Raw genomic sequence first — 21,181 nt, forward strand, 5'->3', positions numbered from 1 at the left:
ATCTCCCTCAATTTCCTCTGTCTGTATAAACACAAACATTACCTGGGTCCTTGCATCGCAAAGCTCGTGTGCTACTGCCTTTGTAGTGGTAGAGAAGTTAAAAATAGATATGGCTGTGACGAACGAGAAGATGTTGAGAATTGGTTTACCAATATTTAAAGCATGGTATAGGCTGTTTGGGCAAAACATTCACGAATGCAATTCTCTTGACCCTTCTCCCTGTCTTTATTTTCTCTAGATTCTGTGTGTACTGCAACTGAATACGATTAAGGGATTTTAGTACAATCAGATATAGGCTGCAAGTCTGAAACTTTGCTACCCACTGAAAATCTAATTGGAGTAAGAAAATACTTTCTAAGTGTGCAAATCACTCAAGTCAGCCGTGTGTGAATTCTTCTCAAACAGTATTTGAACCCACTACACAAGACAAACAATAATCTAACCCAGTGGTTCTCAAACTTTTTCTGTCATGCCCCCCTTTGGAGAAAGAAAGATTTCCAGGCCCGCCCCAACAAAATTGTCACGAAGATCGTGACCATTCTTTTCACTTTTCTCTGAGTAAGTTGCTGTGCAAAAAAAAATATTTCAATTGCTCCATCAGACTTTTTCAAATAGAAATATAACAAAATGTGCAATAACTTTTTCAGAACAATAACATTAAAGTTAAATCTGTGCTTAGAAAAACAACAAACAGATTTTTGCTGCAGTTGCCAGACTGTTCAGACATATAACACAGACAGGTCTCTCTTCATCTCCTACCATATTTGCTGTAAATCCAAGAGCAAGATAAGAGTCATCATTTTTTCTTGACTTCTTGGATTTTGGCGGTTGGTCAGCGTTAACGTCGGCCGACGTTCTGACGCATCAGCTGTTTTTGTATTCGCCCCTGTAATATATCTGTCCATTGGCAATTCTAGACTTTTTCTCTGTGTGTGTCTGAATGTGAAATCTGTCATGAAAATCACCATGGCAACACGTTTGTGTACTGTGCCACCCGAAAATGAGTCCGGGTTGTCCGACGTCAAAACATAGTTCCAGCTGCTACATTTTCCAAACGAAAAAAAAACACACAGGAGCGGTGACGCGCCCCCCCTGTCATGCCGCACGCCCCACAGTTTGAGAATCACTGATCTAACCCAAGGTCCCCTTATTCAATATCTTCCATGACCTTCCTCTGCCAATATACGGCAGTCAGTGACAGTAGTTCCATATTTAAGTTGCATGATGACACTGAACAAGTTTTGTTAAAACTGTTGAGAGTTCATACAAGACATAAACAAGACTGGAGGCTCTGGAAGACTTCCACACCGAGGTCATAGTTAATGCCGTTGTTCTACTGAACGACACACGTATTGAAAGGTGTTAATTGATATAAGAAAACACATACATACATACATACATGACATATGAAAAACATATTTACAGATGTGAATTGGCATTCTTGCTAACATATGTTTTACATCTTGTATTTTTATGCAGATGTTCAACAACAAGCTCAGATAAATAAATAAAAATATATATCAGAGGCCCGTCTCAGTATGATCTAGTTCCGTACATCACCATGACTAGCTATGACTTCTGCTGTACGGTAACTAATAACGTGGCCATGTGTATCTTAAAAATCTTAATTAAACTTCACATCAAAGCGAGACAGTATCAAAAAAGAGACCACTTGTGATCTTGTTCCTGCAATGCAAAGATCCAGTGCGGTTTACAGGTTTTGTTTCTCTTCATATCGTTGTCCAAGTTAGAATCTGCTTGTGTAGTTTGTTCTCCTTATTGAAAAAATATATCACTTTAATTATCAGGATTTCCCCCAGTTATAACAAAGGAATGACAGAACTGCATATTCTTGAGACTCTGCACGTCTTAATAAGTACAACTGACCACCCCCATGAGTGTAACAACCCTGTTGTTTCCAACAGTCTGCCTAAACCAGCTGCCCTTTTGGCCTGTCTGACCTCTTGTACACTGGGGAAAACCCTGAGATGACCTCAGTCTAATGCTCCCTCCTCCTGATAATTCTGGGTTCAATCCTGTGTCCTCTGTCTCTGGCTACATCCCACAGTCTGCTGAATGAGGCTTATTTTCCACTGTGATTCTCTCTATGCTTCTCCTCAGCCCCTGCATACTACTAAAACCTGATTTACTACTGTTGTGAAATGTGATTAATCTATTAAATCTGACCAAATTCCGACACTGTACATTTTAATTCTCACATTTACTTAAACGCTGTCTTCTTTCCTGCTGGCCTGCTAGCTGTAATAGTAACAAAGCTGTCCTTTAACTTCCAGAAATTCACGATTTAAATGTCATATAAGAAGTTCTAATGCGGCGACACAATAAGGCTCAATGTTGGATCATTGTGTTTACTGCAGAGAAGCTCATTCTAAATAACTCAACAGTATCTTTTTGTTCTCTCCCCCTCCCCCTTTTCTCTGTTTCACTACGGCACCAATCATGTGACCTTGAACTACAGGTAAGACATGTTTCCCTTTTCCCAGTTTTCAAAGTGAATTCTTTTATGGACTCTGTAGGGGATGTTGGACACCCCTCACTCCACAGTTTGCATATTAAGAATAGAGTAAAAAGAAAACAAAAATGTGTTGCATGCTGAGTCCTGATTGTCATCAGCAAAGCATAACATAAATCATCAGGAGGTGTCTGCATTAGCTCCACGGCCTCATGCTGCCAGTTAGCACATGCGGCGTTGGCATTACACTGTGAAATGGCACTAGATGGCAGCATGCAGCCACAGAAAGATGAGTAATGTTGTACATCCAATTAGAAAGACATTGAAACATTGCCAGTTTTCAAATATAGGAGGACATCCCAACATTTGTAGAAGCTAAGTGATCTGGAGCTGAAATATAACTGCAATATTCCAATTACAAACATTTAGATTATTTTTAAGATAATTGTACAAACGGCACGCTACAAATTCCCCATGGTAGATGTGGAACACATCCAGTGTAGGTGAAGAACTTTTCATGTAGATGTTTTGACTTAAGAAACCAGGAAAAGAACAGATGATGTTATCATTCTGTTTAGATGGGCCTTATGCCAACCTTATTGTCAAACGTTACTGGGACACTGAAATCTTTAAACACTCTGCTTTTCCTGCTTTTGTCTGGTCTATTTGATTTGACTTAATTTGTCTTCATCTGAGGCTTCTTCTTTTTTTTGTTTACTAAAATAACACCATTACAATTTATGACATCAGCTTTGTCTCTCTGAGATGAAACACAGGACACTAGTTTGCCAAAGCTGGTCTTGCATTCATAATTTGAATAAGAAGAAATTATCATGACCTATTCCACTAGGTGCAGCTGCATGTGGGGAAACATGGATATATGCAGATTATGGCTTAATAATGACACATCGGCATTGGCAGATATGTCATTTTCTCTTCCATAAAACAGTGCTTTAATTCTGCCTTAATGCTCAATGATTCCCTAAAAAAGCTTGACGTAATGCTACGACATGCGTGTACACTGTCTGTACCAAGCGTGGAGAAGGGTGCACGATGTCTGCAGTGTGGCAGTTTTTTAAAGTTTCCAGAATGGACAGCGAGGTTGATTTCATTTTTCTGTATTCGTTCTGTGCAAGAGATAAACTTTGCTCTAGTTGTGCTGTTGTCAGAACTGTCTCAGGGAGAGCATCATCCAATATTACAGTTTTATTTGAAAGAAAATGTTTCATACAAATAAATGTGGCATTTTGTACTTAACCTACGTTTAAGTGAATGTGTACATTTTAAAAAGCACTGTATTATGTTGTTTCTGCATCTGCCAGTGGGCTGCTACAATAAGAGTCGGCATGATCAATTCCACATGTCAGTTATAAGACGTGAGCCGTGTAAACAGTGCAGGTAAAGTGTTGTCCAGTGAGTGTGGGAACCAGTGAACGGACTCTAATAGAGTCATTGACAGCTGACTGGTTCCTGGGTTTAAGGTACGACGGGCATCTGCTCTCTCACTCTGTTATTCCGTCTCCTGTCTTTATACTGCAGGTCTCTATTTTTAACCTGTGCTGTGCCGTCACTTCTCACTATCTTTTCTCAGATACAATATTGATGTCTGGGGCTATTTCACCCTTACATAAGGCAAGGACACCCTCACTTTTACCATGTAGGCGTTCATGTGTGGCCTGTGAAATGAGCTGCCAGCTCTGTGTAGATGCATGCGTGTTTGTGTGTATGCAGGCTCAGTCACGTGGTCATCATTCAGCCAGATAAACTGTGTGCATGCATGAGAGATGCAGAGAGAGCTTTCTTGTCCACAAAGGTTCTAAAGAACCACACACACTTACACAGACAAGATGCAATGACCTGCTTCATCCTTGAGAGCGAGCCAGTGAGCTTGACTCAAAGTGGAAACTATAAATTGAGATGATCTCTGGGGACCCTAGTTTGTTGTGGTTGCAGATAGATAATCAGGTTGCAGTGTGTGTGGCGCAGTGTGTGTCTGTTGGAAAGCACCGAGGGGGGGTTGAGCCTCATCCAGCTCGTTGGCTCCACCAGGTGTCTGCCAGGAGGACTGCAGCTCTGACCACAAACTGCTGCAGATGAAGACATGTTCCCACATCTAAAATCTAATATTTGGTTTCCATTCATTTCAGATTATGTTGAAAATAATCTCAGAGAAACTTTAAATTATTTTACACTATTTAATCCATCAAAGTGAATAGATCTACTGTTATCACTGTCAAAGCTACTGGACTTTATCGCTGTGCTCAGAGACGGAGCCAAAGAAACATTTGTTGTTAATGTTCAACCAAGTTTTAACCGACAACGTTGGATAAATGATTTTCCTTTTGGACGTCTTGTTCTTTTAAGGCGCAATTGTTGCATCTGGGATAATAATAGGCCTATAGGATCATCTATCAGTGCCTGTGCATGCTGGGTAAATGAAATTGTCTCTTCAAAGGCAGAATGATCCTAATGAGTGAGCCCAATATGATCACTGCAGGAGCTCATTTAATGACCAGGCTGCAGGTTGATATCAGTTCTCTTTGTTATCTTTTACCTTTCGTCCGCATAGTCGTACTGTAATTTGGCTTTTCACTCGACCTGCTGTCTCCAGACTACCTGAAAAGTTTTTCTTCTTCCCTCCTGTTTTCCTGCTGAATCTGCCTCGTACACAACGTAACAGAAACTGAGATGTAGAAGCTGCCAGCTGCCTGTTGAAAGTAACGATGTTGGTTATATAATTGAGGTTGTTTTTTTTACAACATTAGAGCAACACACCTTTTCTCAGATCTCTTTTTAATTCAAATTTATCTTATAAAACATCTTCTTTTTTTCCTTTCATTGTCACTGACAGATTAAAGTATGAATCGGGCTGGCGGGGAGTCTTTCCTTTTTTCCCTTCTTGTCCTTCTTTTCTTGATCTTTTTACCCCAATCTCTATCTTTATCTCTGCTGCCACTCTTCCGTCTGGTTGACTTTTTTCTTCTCTGTATTTACTTTATTTAAACCCCCTTTACCAACACTTCCCTACTTCCCTTCTCTGTGTTTCCTCCTCCCCTTTCCTCCCTCCCTCCATGTTACCTTCATCCGTTGCCCTTAATCATCCCTCATCTTTATCTATTCCCGGATACCTCTGTCTCCCTCCTTCTGTCTTCCTCTTTCTGTCTTCCTCAGCCCTTGTATCTACCCTATTCCTTCTCCCTACCTCTGCTTTCCCTCTTTATTTTCCTCCCTCCATCCTCCGTCTCTTTGCCCTTTCTGTCTCCTGCATCCACGTCACGTCTTCCCCTCTCCTGCCCAGACTCCCTGCGTCGCTGCGGCACCATAATAATCACTGCATTGGCGAGCATGGGGAGGGGGGGGACAAGGGGTTTGTGGGGGGGGGTAGGGGGAGGGTGCGTTGTCAGGGAGACATGGGAGGCGGTTGCCGTGGAAACAAAGAGACTCTGCGCGTGAGGGATGGAGGGATAGAGAAGGGGTGGACTGGGTGTGACAGTCAGTGAGGTCGAAGAGTAAAAATAGAAACGCTCTGACAAGATCCTCCTCCCTCTATCTCCCCCCACCATCCCCCCCACCCTTCTCGTTCTCTCTCTGCTGAGCGCCATGGGCAACCAGCTGTAGCATCCTCTCACTCTCTGTTTCCTCCGTCTCCAGCTGATGTTCAACAATCTGTGACCTTCAAAAGGAGGACTCGCTGCGACCTCTGTGATCTCTGCTGCGCAAAGAATTAGATCTAAATGGAGTCGCGTCTTATGTAGTATATGACTTGTTTTTAGTTTGTTCACCTGCTTTTGAACTTTTTCTCGTCTCCTTTAATCCCAGAGTCACTCTGTGGTTGGGAGTTGCCTGTTTTTAAAAGTTTAGTCTTGAAGATTTTCATTTAACAACCTCACATTTATGATCAGTAAACTTGTCACAGAGTGATGTCATGAATATTTACATTTTTTAGTTTGTTTCAGCCCCTCAGTGATCCAAAGTCGTCTACATTGGTCTGGTACATTGCAAACAGGGACACGGTAATTGGGCTAAACCGCCATACAAATATAGGCTAAAATACTGGGCTTAAATCACATCCCACAGAAGAACTCACCCAAAGGTAATCATTAGTAATAGTATCGTTTCAACAGTAGTATTTATTTAACATGGACATTGCACACAGCCTTTAACAGCTCTTAAATGAAAATAGATAATGACTTGATGATGTAGTCCAAAATGCTGTCGCCTCGTTCTAAAAAGCTCCTACCGTCCAAACAGCCCACTTGGTTAATCCCGGTGCCGAAAGGATGCCAGCATCATTTTGCTGCCCTCCCCAGGCTCCCCTTCTATGATCCCCGCCTCAGTCGTTTACATGCAAAACACAAGCCTATGTCAAAAAAATGTATGGATTTCCATTTTCCTGATGTTTTGTACATTATCAGGAACATGAAGTGAATCTTAGAGCAGACACTTTGACAGCACTGGAGTGAGATCTCTGGATGCAGCTGGCGTGAAGCTGACATCAGCAGGATTTCATCAGCTAAAGGTCACTGCCACAGGCTCTCTGACACGCTCAACAAAGACCTAATGAACATGGAGCTAATTCTTAGCTCTCCTAACTGCATATTTTTTAATCTTGTTTGATCCATAATAACATGAGAATGGTTAAAGTTTGAGAATTCAATGCTGAGGAGTGAGTCCTCGTTGCTGTTCTCTAAAACACCAGACAAATCAGCTTTCAAACCTACAACCTACCTCTGCTCAAACCTGCTGAAGTGTTGCAGAGGTCACCTCTGAGCCTGACTCAAACTTTGACATTGCATTGCATGCAGAACGACCCTTTACAACAACGGTTTAACATCTTCCTCCTGCTCCCTGGCTGCTTCTCCCTCTGTGGTTACAGTAGACAAATTGTTAATGGAGGATTATGTAATAATACACATTCATTTTCAGTCATGCTTGACAGGCTGCTCTTGTTATTTTGGCTCAGGCCTCTGGTGTGTTGGGGTGCAGTGGGGTTGCTGGGAGGCCATCAGCTGTCATGTGCAGTGAAAAACATCAGTGTCAGTTTGGATGTCAGAATCTCTCATCAGGCATGTGTCGAAAATGGTGTTTCAAAGGCGGGGTCGTGACCTTCTCCTGGCTCACTGACAGTTCAGTCCCAAGTATTTAGAGATTTTCTCTCCAATGTTACACGCGCACGTAACTGTCAGCGCCTTCTCCCTGTGCTCGGCTCCTTTTGTCCTCTAACAACTGATTCAAGATTAAAAGAAAAACAGGCGTTTGAGAGACGTGTGCAGAAGGCTACACATACGTGGCGGCACAAATATGTCTAATTTCATGTTCAGGTTTGGTTTTCTCTGAATCCAATTTAACCCAAAATGCAAGATTAGATCCTGTTATAAAGCTTTTAATTTATTGTTAACAGTGAAACAATCACATTCATTCAGATCAGGTTAGTTCAAAATGTATTTTTGGTTTTTCATCTATATAATATCTATCTATATCATCTATATAAAGCCCTGTAATTGACTGGCGATCAGTCCAGGGTGTACCGCGACTCTCACCCAATGACAGCTATGTGTGATTTAACTTTAAGTGCAAGCAAATTAATTCCCTATTTGTCAGTTTTACATCTCAAATATAGACTACATATATATATTCTGTTTGAGTTGAAGCTCACTTGTGAAAGAGACTCTCTTTGCATCATCATGACCCTTAGGGGATATGAAGCTATCACTGAGGTAGGGAGGGGTTCATAATTGTGCTACACCTCTTGTTGTGTGATTCTTCATGTGGTGTACGCTGCCGAGCATGACCTTGGTCTTTGGGAAAGGTTGTTCAATCAATTAAGCAATAAAAGAGTCGTGTGAATCCTTAGAGAGTCTCTTAAGAGACAATTCTGAATTCCAGATGGTTGCACACCTGGAGGTCAATTTATGCTCTCTGCGTCGCACACGGAGTTGGTAATATGTTTCACAGAATGTTATTGGGACAGAATGTAGCTGTTAATTTAATCCAACTGCTTTTTAACGTAGATATAATGTGATACAGATAGCCCCGACACACAGTTTGTAAGTGAAGTCAAGAAAGTCAATGGTGCACAAATGTGGAGATAAGAGACGCAGGGTGGAAGATGAGATCCTTATAAGAACTTTGTAATCGGGTGTTGGGATGCACTAACATACATCTTGAAGCGGAAAAGGCTCCAGAGGAGGCAGAGATCCACGTTACATTAAGCTCACCACAGCTTCTTACAGTAACGATCTATATGTTGAATGAGATGGAAAGCATTTGAACTCCATCCTGATTAAATTAGTGGGTGTTTAAGGGGCGTCATTACCATAGGGGTAACATATGAAATGGCTTTGTCGCTTGACCATTCTAACAATCAAACCAAATGAATCGCAGCAGAGACATCTGTTTGCTGCCGTTATAGGCCGTATGTAAGTGCACACACGTAACACCAGCTCATCGGGTCCTCGCACAAGCTTTAAATACAAATGGTTAGAATGGCTGCTAAACTACTGTTAGTGTTTAAAGTTGATAAAATACAGTGAGACTGTCTGACAGCAGAGCTTATTCTGTGCTGCAGTTGTCTGTAATAAAACAGCAGCAGACATTTATCATACCAGGTAAAACGCAGGTGTGATAAATAACATGAATGATGGCCCAGTTCCATTTAAGTGTCCCGGGAGCCATAGCCACGAGCAAATATCAGAACCGCAGAACTTGCAGACACAGCTGGAATGCAAACAGTGCTTTGCTTTTCCTGACATGATATGTCAAAAGGATTATCATGACAAAGATGTTCGCTGTGAAGCTGCTTCAACTTGTGTCAGATGTTCTGTACCTCTGAAAGAGATTACTTGATTTTTATTCAGCAAATGGCTACAGACATGACTATAAATGTATGGGGCCCTATTTAGACGGCAGAAGGCGCACAGTCTAAACACAATCAAACAAAGGGAAAAGCCGTGTGTTTGCAGATACAGTGAAAAAACGTTGTTTAAGGGACAGGCTGCAAGCTTTTGTTTCCCTCGTCTCCTTAAATCATGATACTGCTTGGAAGTGCAGGAAGACGTGGACAAGCTCACCGCTGCCTCCACACACACCTGCTATAATACAGCAGAAACGGACACACACTCACACACAGGCAACTCGGAGGTAAATTAATTACCATACTCAAACATAACTACCTGTGGCATAGACAATCGTGCCCACAGATATTGAAACACTGTCCGTTACGCACGCAGGAGACAACACAGCCATGTGATCCAGCAAAAACAATAAGTAAACAAACATTTAAAGCCGACCTGTCTTTGATGGTCCCCACACAGAACTTTAATAAACAAGATCCTGTCCGTCTGGAGCCTTAAATCATTAATGCTGTGCCTCGTGCGTTAATGTTCACAGCATGACTCTCTTCATTTTCGTTTCTGTTGGGCAGTGGGATCGCTTCAGTGGCTTTTACATCAATCTGTGTTTCGACATGTATCGTACAGTGACCTGTGTTTTTTTCTGCGTGTTCAAGGACACAGTGGAAAGAAATAAGTTGAATATGCCGGTCGGGGTCCGCTTTTAATAAGAAGAACTGAAGACTGAAATCTGCCGTGTAAACAGCAACACGCATGCCTGCAGGAGCACCAGGCTCTTAAAGATTGGTTTGATTCATGCTATGCCGAAAACACGCCTATGAACAATCCAGGGACTTATGACAACCTCTTTGCACCTTGCGCCTCGGGTTGGCCCAGATTGTGCGCTGTGTAACTAGCAAACGTGCGTCAGACACGCCCTAAATCACTTAGCGCTGTGCGCTTTAGACTGTGCGCCTTCCGCCATCTAAATAGGGCCCTAGACCTTAACAATAATCAAAATAAATGATAATACATTTTATTTGTATAGCGCTTTTCACGGTACTCAAAGTCACTTTACATTATTAAACACAACTAAAGAAACAAAATAAGAACAGAAAAAAGAAACACAATACGAGGAACTAACTCGGTTTTTGTTGGTCTTAGGCGCAGTCGCTTTTTGCGTCCTCAAGATAGCAATGAGCCACCCGTTTGCCTGACCACACCTCATCAAAACCAACATGCCCATAGGCGCTAACGGTGGCGCGAGATCACTTGCTATTTACACAATGTGGGCGCTGGGCTGCGTGCTTTGACGCTTTGCGCCGGGTCAACAATAATCGAAAAGTACAGCTGCTTATCATCAGCATAGCAGTGGTAAAAGGCATCACAGGCAGGCTAATGCAGATCCTCCAGAGGTAGCGTATACAAAGATAAAAACAGGATTGGACCCGGAATTGACCCTTGTGGGACTCCACATTAAAGTGGAGCAGAGGAAGACAAGCGGTGTAGTTATCTGGATCTTTTTTCAGCTTCCCCAAAGTGGCCAAAAAAATAGGTAGTTAAGTGAGTAGTTAAGCTTGTATTGTATTATATAGATTTTTGTGTGACTTACACACTAAAGGCTCACAGTCTGCAGCTGAAACAAATGATTGATGAAATGAAATTTTTATATTTTCTTTGTTACTGATGTTTTCTGTTGTGTTGCTCTAAAAAACAACATATCAAACTGCAGTTTTTGATTCATAAAAACCATTTTGTAGTCACCACATAGCGCTACTGCTAAAAAGCAACATGATTCATCTTTGCGAGTCATAACCATTTTACTTTGGTGTTTTTTTACTGCCTCCCTAGAACATCCCTAGTCTCTTTAATTTATTTGAAAGTAACAGCTATCATCCCTGAAATTTGAATTTCAGATTAAACACTTCAAATCTTCTGCAGCTTTTCAGCAGGCTAAGCTTCACCTTATCCAAAGTTTTTCACCAATATGAACAAATCCCTGCTGCAGGATGCTTAACTCTGTCTCTGAGGTTACAGAGTCAGCAGTCAGTGTGAATGTTTCCTTTGTAAAAACAAGATCGCCTAGAACAAACACCTTTGAAGATTCACCCCTTCCCTCTCTATGCTTGCAATGTCACATATATATCAGTTAATTAAATTAATCAATGTAATCAGCTAAATCATTTATCATGTGAAGCATGTGAATATACGAACCCTGCAAAGTGAAGATGTGAAGCGCACATAATATTTGTCAAGGTGCAAATTAATCAAGACAGTTTAGGGTAGACAGTTCCTTCATGCGCACACAGTCGTCTCATGACGTCAGTGTGTTACATTATAGCCCAATATATGTGTTTGCATTGTGAACAGAGCTTGTCATATGGTAGCTGAGCAACTGTGACAACCATTGATCTGGTCTTGTGTGTGTGTGTGTGTGTGTGTGCATGTATGTTTGCCACTATACATTTGTTTGTGCAATTTTATGTCTACATGTGTGTATGCCTGTGCCAATTGTCGCTAGGGGACGGATGCTGAAATTTTTGCTCCAGCGAATGAGGGAATATTCCGGGCTGTCATGTGACTGTGTGATGTCAGAGAGAGAGAGAGAAAGAAAACAGAGAGAGAGAGAGAGAGTAAGGTGCAATTTAGCCCCACAGCTGATCCGTGCAGTGCTCAGAGAGAAACGGAGACGACCAGACACACACTCACTCTCTCACTCGCACTCCTTTTGCCTCGCTTGTAAACACACACATACGCACATGCACTTTGCATACATACATGCACTTTACACACATCAGCGTAGTTACACACACACAGCTCAGAGGTATCACTTTAAAAAGAGGAAGAATGCATGTTTTCCTCTACTTTACAAGCTCATAACAGTTTGGACACTGGGAACGTTTCTGCCTCCCGGACAGAAGTGAAACGGCATTTTTTGGACATAGAAAAGAGCCAGAAACTGGAGACAGTGCAAAAGAAGACCACAAACTACCAAAAAAAGACAAGGAAGGAGTAAATAAGAGAAAACAGAAGGGACTGAGGCCAAGAATAACAAGGGGGACAGGAGGACCTGACAACAACTGGAGAATGTCCTTTCTGTCTGGCACACCCTGGCAGCAGCCTGGAATTATTAGTGGCAGCAGTGGGTACGGACAACCATCCAGTGGGCATCAACAGCAGCAGAAATCTCCCAGTGCTCTCTCTGGTGCCAACGTCCCTGCGGTCCTGGCCTCATCTCCACTGTCATCCACTAGCCTGGCCTCTGACCGGAACAGCGACTGGCACTGCCAAGGCCAGATGGCACCAGGGGGGCAGGCTGCCACAGCCACACAGGGGGGGTCCAAAACTACTTTGATGGAAGATGAGGCGAAATTAGGGCAAAGCAGAGCAGATTGGAATGTGTCCAGGATGGAGGCAGAGGTTCCAGGAACTCCGAGTCTCAAGATGCCAGTGCTGAAGATCGAGGATGAGGGGTCCAGAGGAGGAAAGCCGTTGGAGGACGGACATAGGGTGGGAGGGTCAGGGGGTTCATTAGGGAGTGCAGGACAAAGCCCCAGCAGCCCCCTGTCCTCCCACTCCTCTCCTTGCTCTTCATTACCCTCTCCGTCAATCTCACCAGGGAGATCCTCTTCTGAACTAGACCATCAACCCACATCAAACCTTAAAGGTGGATTTTACGTCCAGGGATCTAAAATGTCTGCCCAAAGCCAGGGGTCGCTTTCTCCGTCAAAACAGGCCTCAGGGCTTGGGGAGAGAAATACACTGAGCCCAAGATCTACGGGAAGTGCCAGAATAAATCCAGGTAATAAGGAGGACGAGAAGAAATCTGTTATGTCCTCTACATATGCAGGTCTACTTGGAAGTGTGAAAGATGATTCAGTTGCAGTTCTTACTGGAAATCAAACTCTAAAGCCATCTCTAGGAAAGCAAAGTGTTGATACCCAACCTTCTGGTCATGCTCCTCTTGCTGCTGACCTAGCATGCAGTAAAGCTGGTGCCATTGCCGGGCCTACAGGCCCACCTCCAGCTGCAGCTTACAGACCTAACGTTGGTGTTGTGGTAGGTGAAGCAGTGGAGAGTGGAGTGGAAAGAAAAAACCTAAGCCATACTGAAAAGGGGAGAATGGGGGATGCAATTCATGGCTTGTCACAGGATTTAAGTCATGCTGACGTTGGGAGAGTGGGATCATGTGCTACCTTAAACAGAGAGACAAAAACTATCCAAAGCAGTGAACTGCCACAGAGGACTGCAGTGAGACGTGCAATGTCTGACTGTTCACACCTGTCTGTTCCCATGGTAATGGCCGGAGCATACCCTACTGGTATGGGAGTCCAAACAGGAATGATACCCAGCGTGCCGAATTTTGCCCTGATGGGAACAACTTGCCCTCCCAGGCCGCCGTACCCGCACGTGGCTGTCCGACGCTCGCTCACAGTTTCAGATGGCACAGAAGCTGCTGCTGCAATGGCGACGATGTTTTCGTCCCCATTAATGACATCACCTGTAATGCCATCATCCCCACCGCCTAAGAGGCATCATGGAAGCTGCGAGACCAGTTTTTTACTTCCTGTTCCACCACCTGCAGGAGTGTTAGCTAGCAGCAGCCAGGATAGTAAAGTGAAGACAACGGGTAAGAGTTTCTTATTGTGTATAGATTTTCACAGACATAAGGTAACATTTCACTACCTCCAAATCACTGTCCAGATCTCTGATTTTTCAAGGTTCAATTCGAGGTTCAAGGTTCACTGCTGGTAGCGACCACTACATAGCTTCCAGCATGGACGCCTCTATCTCTACTGATTCCTAAGAGAACTGATTCCAAGATTTCTGTCTTTGACTGTGAAATAGAGAGTTGATTATGGCAAGCAAAATGTTTATGGAAAGGGGTTTTACTCGATTTTTGCTGCTGGATACACTTCAGCTCTGTATTTCAGCTTGTGTGATGTTTTCTTTCATATAAAAAATCTCTACCAGAATCAAAATTTGCAGGTATGGCCTGAGCTACCGGCTCACAGTTCTTGCTGTTTCAATACAGTAACTGGTATCTATAAAGTCATTGGATGCCTGATGTGCATTTTTGAGGACGTTAACCTTGGCCGCAGTGTAGCCACATGGGCGCCATTGCTACACCACTATCCCATAACTTGTTACTGGTAGTCAACCTTTAAATTCAAGCCACTTGCTTACAATTTAAGCTATTTGAAGACATGAAAAACCATTCGTGTCATGATACAGATACTGCTCCGGCTCTTAGGCTGCTCTTCCGTCATCTTCATAAGGAGTTGGGTATGTCCTGATGTTACAGGTGTGTGCCTGCCTCACTTCACCTCAGCCTATGTTGCAATCCATGGCTTTACAACCAATTGCATTTGGTATAAGTTGGCTGTTCCTTCTTTTCTAACAAAGAGTGTTTATTCAGAATATCAGTAAGAGGATGCCACACTGCTGGTTGCCACTTTAGTGGAACGTAGAACATGCTGTGGCTGGGTAAAGTTAGTGGTACCAAATATTCTTTTTGTGCACCTTTTCAATGTTGAAGCCACTTCCACTGGTGCACACCATCATATGGCCATTCATTCTGTTTCTATGTGCTTCTCTTTGGCAGAGGTGCTGTATTTTATCCTCCCTGCTTTCAGTTTCACTGGCCTTGAGTTTCCCAACTTAAAATCATACCAACAAGTCCAATGAGTGATAACATCTTCATAGTTATACACACCCAGTTACCATGTTTTCTGTCAACAATGTAGGCTTTTAGACACAATGTAATTGCAAAGCAACTGGATGAGATATGCTATTTGAAAGGAGAGTATAGAGATAGCACAGGTGGATCTTTACTGTACCTCGAGGTCACAGCCACCGTCTGTCCTTCATATCTGATTAAAGTTCGTTTGATTGAGAATGTAAATCACAAAATTGATAGCGGTACATAAGAGTGTAAATGCCCCTGGGTTACATTACACGTATTTTATTTACATCATGCACCATAACTAAGCTGCTGAGAAACATCTTGCACCGTAGCAAATGATACACAAGCAGAACCAAATTCATGATGAGTGTTTTCCTGTGTGCTCACAGATGATTACAAGCTTTTATGTAACAGTTCAAAATACAGATTAACACATTTTAATGCACAGATGTAGAACTTGTGTATGTGTAAAATGTTGGTGACGTCTTCCTTGGTCATTGTGCTGACAAACTGATGTTTTGCTTTTTGTATCAGAGACGAGAGATGAGTGAGATGTAGAAAAGTTCAGATGTCAACATCACACGCACTTCGTTTGGATAGGATGAGCTCCGTGCTCGGTTGACTTGAACAAGTGTTCGGAATGAGTAAAGTCTTCCTTTTCATTATCTCAAAGGTTAATGCTCTTTTAATCATCCTCTCCTCTAATGGGGGCTTTGATAAGACAAGTCAATATTGGTCGGGAAATTGGGTTTTACCCGGTTTGACATTATCACTGTATTTCACTTGACTTTCATTTTTTATTGCATTCTTTGAAATGACCGTTTCTTGAATTGTGGGACGAATTCAAAAGACATCCTGACAATTTGGGGTTGATGTTGACATATCGGAAAAAGGAAAAAATGGAAGAGTCTAAGGATCTGGCAGGGGATTATGGAAAGACCAGATGAGGGCTTAGAATTAGGATTAAAGGCAGATTTGGGTTATTGACGTCTTTTATATGGCTCCATATAAAAGAGGAACAATCTATAATGCATTTATTGTTTTTTCCCCAATTTGTGAAATGCTCATGAGTAATGTGTTATCAGTCCATCCGGCCATGTGTTCAGCCTTTCAGACTGCAGTCGAGAGAGAAAAGCTGGGGCATTGATTAGACATTGACTCTGACTGTACTCATTCAAATATAGAGCAGCTATTTCTAGCATTGTGTGTGTGTGTGTGCATGTGTGTGTGAAGAGCTTCAAATGACGTGAATCTTACAGATTTTAAAGGCACACACCCCCACAGACACACTGACAGTAGACAGCGAGTCTGCAGCTTCAGGTGTTTTGTGTTTTTTTTTCTGCACAGAAATAGATCCCAGCTGCACAAAAACACACACACACATGCACAAGGAAGTACACAGCTGTAAGGGGAGGGGAAGGCAAGTGTGAGTCTCAAGGCTTCAGCAGGAAAAGTTAAACAGTGGTAATACACAGTCTCTATAAACAGAAGGGCTCTGTTACATGCAGTCCTTATTTAACACAATTCTTTATGTGAACAGTGTTGGACCCCTGTCCCTGGTTTATGTACAGGGGCGAGCAAACATTAATTAAACATACGTAAGATTCAAAGATCAACATGGTCTTTCTTCTGCTTAAAGAAACTGTATGTTTGCACTGTCTGCAAAAAGAACCAGAAGAAAATAGTGAATACATATTGGGTAGAAATATGACACCCAGTAATAAATACACTTTATTATTATTACAGATATTAGGAGTCAAATATAGTTTGTCTCTCACTCACTGTAGCATTGTCACTGAGCATTAAATCAGATTGTGTGCCCTGTATGTGAGTGCAAAGTCACGTGGATTATTTCTGTTTTTATCAATCTGTCTATTGATCGTCCCGTCTGTCAGAGTGGTAGTTTGATAGCTATCATGCTAGGAAGCAGGATCTGCAGCGGTCAATACTCCATCTGGCTGTATGTGTGCATGTATGTGTGTGTGTGTGTGTGTATGTATGTTTGTGTGTGTGCGTGCGGAGAAGGCTGCCTGCAGTAAAATATCCTTGCACCAGTTCCATGTATGTTAGTCATGCTCCGATTTACGTGGCAGTCAACTCTCTGTCTATTTCTTCTCTGTCACATACACATACACACACATACACACAAACAGGCCAGCACACACGCAGCCGGTTGCCAGCGGCTGTGTATTGTAGCGTGGTATTAGATGGATCCAGCAGTTTCATGTAAGATGAGTCACATTGCTGGTGTTGCAGGGTGGTGATACAGTGATAAAGACGACTGTGGCATAAGAGATGAAGCCAACAGTTTTTGTTAGAGCTAAAATAATACAATCAAATTATTAATATATCGGTGTCAAATTATGATGCTGATTTGTAGAGAGTTAAAATGCAAGCTTTGGTAGGTCTGTGCTCAAGAGGAGAAGAAATCTACTTTTAAAATGCTTGTTTGTGGAATGTTGCATTCGAGGAAGTCGGGAAATTTAAACACAGCATCAGGGGAATGTGTTTGAAGTTGAATTTTTGATCTAGAATGGATTGTTAGCTGAACTTCCTGCAGATCGTCGTCAGATGACGCTGATGGGAGCCGGGATGTCATTGCTGCAGATAATGCTTCACCTGCTTTTGCTGTCCACACGGACTGTTTTTCCTACATACGCCGCTGCCTGCCGATACGTGATTGGTCAATATTACTCGGACTACAAGCGTAGTACAAACGAAAACCAGAACTCCCTAAAATCCAGATTCTACATTTCTATGTAGAATGTGTAAATAGAGAGTAGGGATAAGGCAATCAGGAACACACCTGAGATGTTACAGGGGCATGTTAATCTTGAATTAGGCGGTCAGTCTGTAGACTGTGATGATGTTTCAAAGTCACTTTTTAAAGATTTTATTATTAATTTTCAGCCCTTTGATTGACTGGCCACCAGTCCAGGGTGTGCCCCACCTTTCGCCCATGGATTATTAATTTTGAAGTCTTCCTTCTCCTCCCAATAAAAGAGTCTAAATTGGGGGACTACATCCTGTGTGATCATGTAAGAAATGAAAGAGTCGAATGTTATTTAATCCTGACAAAACAGCCACATTGCAGATCCACTAACAAGCTCACCGATCCCTTGAAGAAGACAATGAAATGTGGTCTCATATGTGGACCTCATTTGTTTTGTCTAACTTAATCTCTGTCAGACTTTATGTCTGGTTCTGCTGCATCGATTATGCCTCTGTTCTTTAAACTGCCAATTTAGGGTAAAAATACTAAATCAGTGGAGTATTCTTTTAACATCTTGATTTTCAGTATTTTTGGCAGTCAAAAATAACAAGGTAAAATTGGCCACATGAGAGGAGACAAAAATAGCATGTGATCCATCAGGACGACAAGTCTATATCTGTAGGGCAGCATTTATGAGTTTTTTTGCTGTTGTTATGAGAACCATGGTTTGGACCTGTTTTAGTTACTTTACTGCTGTGGAATTAAAATGATTACATTAATGCATGCTCTGTCAGACACCAAAATCAGACAGGACTAAAACACTGCAAGAATTTCGGAATTAAGGACATTAAAATTCATGAGACCAGTTAGTGCTACGGAGAGGCTTCCCAGCTGCAGCAAGTGGTGAGTTTGCATTACCATCAGCTTAACGTTGCAGAGCAGGAACTGACTCCATCACGGCTTGATCAAACACAGCACAACAAAAAGTCTTCAATTAAAAGTGAGAACAAGAACCAAACTCCTACCGAGTTATTCTGTATGGTGGTTTTGCATACAAAGTAAAATCAAGCAGACAAAACGTACTTAAACAAAAAGAAGAAAAAAACAATGAGGTAGTAGTATTAATGATAAAAATAATGACACAGTATACATTTAGTGTAAATTTTCACACATACACATGCATCTAAACAACACAAATGCACACACACACAAAGATTTTAGCCTAAATATGTATAAATATATTAAGATTAAATTAACAAAACAATAAAAACACACAGAAGAACAGCAACAACAACAACAAAAAAGGGACACAAGAAAAAAACAAACACATTAGGGCTACATTAATACTGTTATTTATCTATTACAATTACAAAGAGGTGTAATTCAAAGGGCTGGGAGCTCTACTGCTCCTTGGTGTGCTGTAGCACTGGATTCCATACCCTGAGGAATTTCTGAGGGTTTCCTAACAGTTCATATTTTAATCTCTCCACATGCAAAATACCTATCAATCCGCTTAACCAGGTCTTAAACTGGGGGGCGTCAGATTTCCAAATTTTCATAATGCATCTCTTGGCAATTACCATTGCTTGAACCAAGGCTGTTTGTGCACTATAGTCTAATTTCCCCACCATTGAGGAGCGCCAGAGTAAAGCCGTTTCAGGGTCTGGGGCTAAAGTTATGTTAAAGCAGGGCTCGACATAAACCCTGGCCCGGTGGCCCGACGGTATGTTTTTCACCCACCGGGCCTGTAGATTAAGCTTTTAACTGGCCCGGTGTGCCAGTAAGATCCACAAGCCCACAGTGTAAACAAGTAAAAAGTAGTATAGTAAAGTAAAGTAGCCCTCCTGAGATTCACAGTCCCGATGGATGGGACTGATTACGTTCTACGCAGAATGGCCCCTGCTGTCAACAACACGTTACACGCTACTCGCTGCACTCGCGACAGAGCAGCTGTCATTCTAGAACACGCTAATTCACGTTAGCAAGCTACCGCAGACGGGCCGTTAGTGGACTGTTTCACGGCTACAGGAAGTAGGAGACGGTACGATTTCGTTTCAAAAAGTTACTCTCATGGGCTGATCACGCTAATTAAACATACAACATTGAACAGCGTCAGAAATGGTGGGTACAGCTTATAAGTAATGCAACTGCAGCTATTACTACTTATTCATGCGGGTGTCAAAGTTGCTGAACCAAGAGTGTTAAAGGAAGCCTCTTTATACACATGTGCTTCTTTTGGTCTATTTTTATAATAGTTTCACAATTAACTGAACACATATTCAGTAATAAGAACCCTTACATAAGGAGAATTTTACGTTGTAAAATTCCAAAATATCAAATTATCTCGGGGCCAGTGGTTTTAATGGCAGGGCCAGTGAGTTTAGAAAGTTACTGGCCCGGAGTGCCAGTGGAAAATTGTGCTCATTGTCGACCCCTGGTTAAAGAGACCAAAAGTTATAGATCCAGAAATGATGAGCCAGGGTACATACAGCAACGTTGGAACTATTACAGAAGAGGCTAAGAAAGATTGCATACAGTTTAGCCTTAGAGTAATGTAATCTATGTATAAGCTTGAATTGGATTAGTTGGAGTCAAGAATTAACAGAGCGAGATTGTTTCGTTATAGCGCTTATTCCCAGAGTTCATCACTAACTCCAATCTTTAAATCTTCTTCCCAGGCTTGTTTTATTTAAGTCGGATTTGACTCGTGTGTTGATGCTTACAAAGTTTTTTAGCTTCTGGGGAGCCAAGCGATAATACCTTAATTATGTCCATTTATGTAAAAATCTGTTGTAGTAACTGTTCCTGTCAGACTCCACTCTCTGAACGCCGTGCCTATTAGATGGAAGGACGGCGGGGTTATGCCAAAATGGGGCGTGAGTTGAAGTATTCGGTAGCCCGCAGGATTTTCTGATTTGGTTCCAGATTTTCTGTGTATTAGACAGGATAAAATGATCATAGCATGTGTCTGATTAGGGCTCCAGGCTTGTTTGCAACCACAGTTTAAAGTAAGACAACAGAATGCATCTTGTTAGTTGGCAGCCACGGTTCTGCGGGGACCCGGTTCTTGTCCTTTGCCTGACAACACACAACACAACAGCGGCAAATTGGCATTGTTTCAGTGGAGCTAGGTCAGTTATTAAACAGCAGACATCAGAGGAGAGGGGAATGAGGGGACATTAGGGCACAGCATAGCCAGGCCTGTCCGCTGTCACTCTTACATAAGACATGTCTTGGTGACAACAAAGAGCCCCTGTCCCCCCCTCCCCAACCCCTCGCTCTCCCAGCTGTCTGTTTTTAAACCCCCTTTATTTCCCAAACCCTTCCTGTCTCTGCTTCCCTCTCCACTGCTCATGCTTCCCTGTCATGCTTCCATTTTTCACTTTAGTCTCTCCTTCTCTTGCTCATACCGCGCTCATCCCATGAATCAGCTGTTGGCAGCGTCGGTGCTGCGGCTCAGTTTGACCTAATGCTTCGTC

General features: G+C 42.3%; 1 protein-coding gene across 2 annotated transcripts in view; it reads left to right on the forward strand.

The window, feature by feature from the left end:
• LOC138611809 (microtubule-associated protein tau-like) overlaps window positions 1-21,181 on the forward strand; it is a 90,909-nt gene that overhangs the window by 46,652 nt on the left and 23,076 nt on the right. The gene's annotated exons all lie outside the window — the stretch shown is intronic.

This window comes from Semicossyphus pulcher, unplaced genomic scaffold (genome assembly GCF_022749685.1).
Source record: "Semicossyphus pulcher isolate SPU_LCO1_2020_fin unplaced genomic scaffold, fSemPul1.0.p SCAF_7, whole genome shotgun sequence".
NCBI lineage: Eukaryota > Metazoa > Chordata > Actinopteri > Labriformes > Labridae > Semicossyphus > Semicossyphus pulcher.